At 42.2% G+C, this 5,473-nt stretch overlaps 1 pseudogene across 1 annotated transcript; it reads right to left on the bottom strand.

Moving 5' to 3' along the window:
• Nucleotides 1-3,074: 3,074 nt before the first annotated feature.
• On the bottom strand, nucleotides 3,075-5,155 carry LOC309625894 (protein CREG1 pseudogene; annotated as a pseudogene). Its single transcript has one exon. The product of its transcript is annotated as a protein CREG1 pseudogene (transcript).
• Between the last annotated feature and the right edge of the window lie 318 nt (nucleotides 5,156-5,473).

The following is a 5,473-nucleotide window of genomic DNA, read 5'->3' as shown; positions in this document are numbered from 1 at the left end:
AAAACTAATAATAAATCACAAAGAGAAAATAGATCCGAGGAAGGAGACGGAAGGAGGGAGAGCAGCGGCCAGGCAGTATAGCAGGACTTAAAGGGCATCTTCTTACTGTAACCTGTTGTGGGAATAGACGTGTGCTGGGCGCGGGGCTGCCTGTATAAGCTGCAGTGTTAACGTCCTTCCCGGAGCTCTGCTACGATGGCCGCGTCACTGGTGAGGAAGCTTCTGCAGAAATCCAGGCTGTAGATAAACAGTGACTTGCACCAGGGTAGTGGCAGTGGGGATAAAGAAAACTAGACATTTTCAAGTTACATTTAGGAGGTGGAGGAGCAGACTTGATAACGGATTGCATGTTTCACTGTATCAAAGGGCTGGGAGACACACCTGCTCCGTGTCATCTGGCTTTTCACAAAATGCTGTTCCAAAAGCCGGGAGTCTGCTGGGTCACAAATGCATCACAGATGCTAATAACACCTCACTTGGAGACTCTGAAACAACTCTCTCAGCCTGTGGTTTTTCCAAAGTCACCCCAAAGACTTTCCAGTTCTGTTTTCTTGCCAGATTTCCCAACAGCAAATGCCCAGCAGCTGTGGAGGGAGCGTGACACAGCGAAGGGACTCCTGAGGGACCCCAGAGGCTGGACTGACTTCAGAATACCTCTAGAATGCCACTTGTGGCTCTATTCCTGCTAAACACTATGGTTTATACTCACGTACTTAGGTTCCTAAGATATAGGTTTCACGCAGGAAAATAGCTGCTGGTGTGTGCCACAGCTCCTGTCCCCTGGCACATACACCACACCATCAGTTATCACGTGGTCCTGCTTCTCAGCTGGAGTCGGCCAGCCTTCCCGGTGCACCTGACTCAGCAGCCACCCCAGCACACGGCACGGCAGCCATGATGGCTGAGGAGGCAGAGCCCAGGGGTCCCCCACCCTCCCTCCTCCCCTGTACCTCGAGGTACCGACATGTGTGCAGTGACTGAAAAGAGGTTGATTAGGCATCATACTCTAAGCTCAGCGCACCAATGTAGAGCTGTGGGATCTCCAGTGCACTGTAGTTTGGCTTGTGGGCACTCATGACCCCCATGTGATAGCTGGACAACAAAGAATCATCTCTCCTTGGTTCCTTCAAAAAATGCTTATTAAAGAGTTTCTCTGGTGGGAGGCACTGGGTCAGACTTGGTATAAAAAATGAACAAGACAGTCAGAATACCACTTGTGCTTTGTGAATGTGCATTGAGTATTCTGAGAGCTAGTCATGGTCTTTCCTACCCATGCACTAAATTTTTCTACCTTCCTTGAAGGTTTGATTATGTAATAGTCTTTTATCCATTTTACTAGAAGGGTTATATTCAGTTTGTCTTTATTTTTAGAAATGGAATATGACTAAGCTGATTTTCAAAAATCAATTGGATATTTTCCATCCAATACGTATTTCTACAGGGAGTTTTTAAAAGCCTATGGTCTTAAGCTGATGCTCATGATCTGACGGTATTTTTCCTGGCTTGTCTTACCCATGGCATGTTTGTTCTTGGGCTTCTGTGTGTAAGTAATGAACAGGGAACTAGGTGTGAAACACCACAGCAGCTAGATTCAATTCAATTCACCAGTGTGTACTGAACAACCTACAGTGAGGAATATCATGGTTTATGTTAAGACTTTGATCCTAAAACCTGACAAAGAAAGCAAATGAAATGAATATCATAGACCAGTTTTAGTTGTGAATATAGATGGAAAAAATAAAATGTTAGTAAGAGTAGATTCAGCATTATGTTAAAAGAATAATGACCAAGGAGTTTCATTTCCAAAATGAAAATATAGTTTATTATAAAAAATTTATTATATTCATAAATTATAAGAGAAAAAACAATGAAATCATTTCCAAAGTTGCCAAAAAGGGACTTAATATAATTTAACAGGCATTTCTAATTCAATAAAAGTTATTAGTGTATTACAATAAAAAGAATATAAGAGAAACTAAAAACAACATTACATTAACAGTGAAACACTAGCAGCCATTCGATTAAAGTCAGGAAGAAGACAATGATACTCACCATCACTGCTATTTAAATCATGCAGGAAATCAATTTAATAGGCCAACTAAAAAAACTCTAAAAATATTAGAAGAGACAAACTTTTCACTATTTTCGGATGTTATCATTGTCTTCCTAAAAATTTCAAGAAAATGAACTGGGTGGAGACTTCCCTGATGGTCCAGTGGTAAAGAATCCACCTTACAATGCAAGGGACGCGGGTTCAATCCCTGGTCAGGGAACTAAGATCCAACATGCCGTGGGGCAACTAAGCCCATGCACCACAACTGCTGAGCTTGCACGCCTCAACTAGAGAGCCTGCGTGCCTCAAACTACAGAGCTCATGCTCTCTGGAACCTGCACACCACAACTACAGAGCCCATGCGCCCTGGAGCCTGCACAACACAACTAGAGAGAAGCCCGTGTGCCTCAACAAAGAGCCTGTGCGCCACAACCAAAGATCCCGCATGCCTCAACGACGATCCCGCATGCCGCAGCTAAGAGACCCAATGCAGCCAAAAATAAATAAAATAAATAAATATTTTAAAAAGAGGTTAACTTGTTTAAAAAAAAAAAGAAAATGAGCTGGGAAATTATTAGAAAAATAAGAGTGTAGTATAGTAACAAATTAGAAAATAAATATTCTGAAATTAATAGCTTTCTATATACTGGCAACAGACAAATATAACTGAGAAGAATCCATTCACAGTTGTGACAATAAAGCTGTCAAATATCTAGGAGTAAGTGTAAATTGACAATAAATGAATAAAATCTATATGAAGAAAACTTTTCAACATTGCTGAAGAGCAGAGAAGAAAACCTGAACATGTGGAGTGACATACCATGTTCATAGATGAAAAAATTCGATATTGTCAAGATGTTAATCTTCCCCCAAGCAGATTTTTAAATTCAAAGCAATTCCATTAAACATATTCTATATTTGAAATAGTGAACATGTATAATCTACATAAAAGATGAAAATAGTGCAATGAACATTTGTACACCCCTCACCTCAATTTACCAGTCATTAGCATCTTGCCACCTTTTTTTTTTTTTTCATGAAAATAATGCTTTTAATTATTAATGCCTTGGATAAGAAACCTACTCTACCAAGTTTAAGATACATCATTTTTCTTAAAGAGAAGCTGTTTGCTCGACTTCAGATAAGTTCATTTTGTAGTCTTCAAACTCATATTCAACTTCCTCTCTCTTAGCCATTTAAGGATTCCGTTGCTTGACTCCTGACACACCTCTTTATGATGGATCTCATACAGTCTTCTGAAATCATGTATATAGGTAATAAAAGCAAACAGTTTTTTCCCTTCTGAAGAAATGTGATTTCTTTTCTAAAAGTCATGTTGTTTTCCCTCTGATGACATGATTTAGGTAGTAACAGCATTAGAAACCATTTAGAGATCTGAAGCAGCTGAGGAAGGCTTAGTTCATTGTTGAGAGTAGCATTAGAAAAGAAGCTAGAGAGAATGGTTGGGAGATGGACTTGGGCCCTGGTTTAAACTGGTCCATACCTGCGTTAACTTAACTTAGAAAAGAACACCAGAAACAAATTACACACAAAATCCCCTCCTTTCTTTTCTTTCTTCGCAATCCCATTTTGGGGCAAAAAAAAAAAAAAAAAAAAAAATGTATGCTTGTGTCTATGTATTTTGAGTGGAGGAAACTGATTATACAGTGTCCACCTAGCTGGGGAAATCAAATTCAGAAAATTTTATGAACTTCCTTGATTAAATCAAATTCAGGAAGTTTTATGAACTTCCTTTGTTCTAGATAATTATCACTTTAGACTTCAAAAGCTTTTTTTAAAGTTCTTTATAAGAAACAGTCTTGCCCTGTGTTGGATCAACAACACCCAGGACTGTCAGACATAAATGGACCATGAGTGAGATGCTCCATTTGTGTTTCGTCACTGTTCGTTTGCCTCGGCAAGATTTATTCAGGTGCACTGTAACAGGAGCCAAGCCCTCAATACAGGCTCAGGCAGCAGCCCGTGGAGGCATGACACCTCTCCCCAGCACAGTGGTTTTCAGTAATTAGAAACACGTACTTGAGTACTTTCAAATGCCAATGGGCAATCTGAAACTGGTACCCACTCCTCTTTAAGGAGCACCATTGGCAAACTATTTGGAATTGATGGAACAAAACTTCTTTGATCATAATGAATGACATGTCTCTATGAAAATGGCTTCAAAATACGGAAATATATATAAATCTATCCAGCAATCTCATCTTCCAAGAAATGCGGTAACAATCCATCTCAATTCTGTAAACATGCAAGCAAGGGAAGAAAACTGTCTAATAATCTGGGAAACTTTCCATAAAGAAACATGAAGCGCTTTAAGTCTGCACGAAACTTCCTAAGAAACTTCGCACATGAGGTTAAATTCGCCACATGCTGCTTCACTGAAATGTGGCATTATAATATTCTTCAGGCGTCACTATTTTTGGTCCACCAAAGTAGTCCAGGACCCAGATATTGGTTATATTCAACTTAGCGAAGAACCAATTATGGCTGGATGGCCAGGTTTTCATCTCAGGGTGTCGAATGAATAATGAATTCTTTGCAACGTCCATTTCTGCTTCACTCACCTTGATAACAGTTCCTGATAGTATTATGTGAGCACAGAGGGGACTTTGGGGATCAAATCCATATTTCCTGCAGAAACTAGTCTCTGCCAAAGACATGGTCAGCGTAGCATATGGATTCTCCTTCAGGCTGCCCACCGACTGCTGCAAAGGGCTCAGGTAGAAGTAGGGCACGCCGCTGCCCTTGGACGGGGGCCCGTCGCTGAGCCATAAGACGTCGGCGAAGGGCCGGCCGCGCACCCCCTCCTGAGTGGAGATGGTGGCCAGCGCGCCCCAGTCGCAGACGTTCGTCACGAAGCGAGCCACCAGCGCCGCGTTCTCGCGGGGCGGCAGCAGCTCGGCGGCGCCCCAGTCCCCGTGGCCCCGGCCACCCCGGCCCCGCGCCGGCGCCACCAGCAGGGCCACCAGCGCGGGCGCCAGCAGGAAGGCGAGCACGGCACGCGCGGACCCGCGGGCACACCCGGCCATGGCGATGACCCCAGCGAGAGGCATCTTGCCACCTTTACTTCATCTCAACTACTTTTATTTTCTGAACCTTTCGAATGTAAGTTGCAGACAGCAATGTCACTTTGCCCCTGAATACTTCAACATGCATCTCCTAAGAATTAAGGCATTTTGACACAGTCATACTCATCAGTTTCACACTTGAGACAGTTAACAATAATCCTATAGTTCCACCAAAAACAGTGCTTATCATATTTTACTATGCATGTGAACCACCTGGGGATCTTGTCAAAATGCAGATCCTGATTCAGTTGGTCTGGAGTGATGGCCAAGGTTCTACATTTCTAACAAGTTACCAAATGATGATGATGATGCTGGTCTGGCAGAACACACTTGG

This window comes from Balaenoptera borealis (assembly GCF_965194805.1).
Source record: "Balaenoptera borealis genome assembly, chromosome: 3".
Taxonomy (NCBI): Eukaryota; Metazoa; Chordata; class Mammalia; order Artiodactyla; family Balaenopteridae; genus Balaenoptera; species Balaenoptera borealis.
Note: the sequence above shows the minus strand (reverse complement) of the source record. Positions and strands in the feature narration are given on the sequence as shown.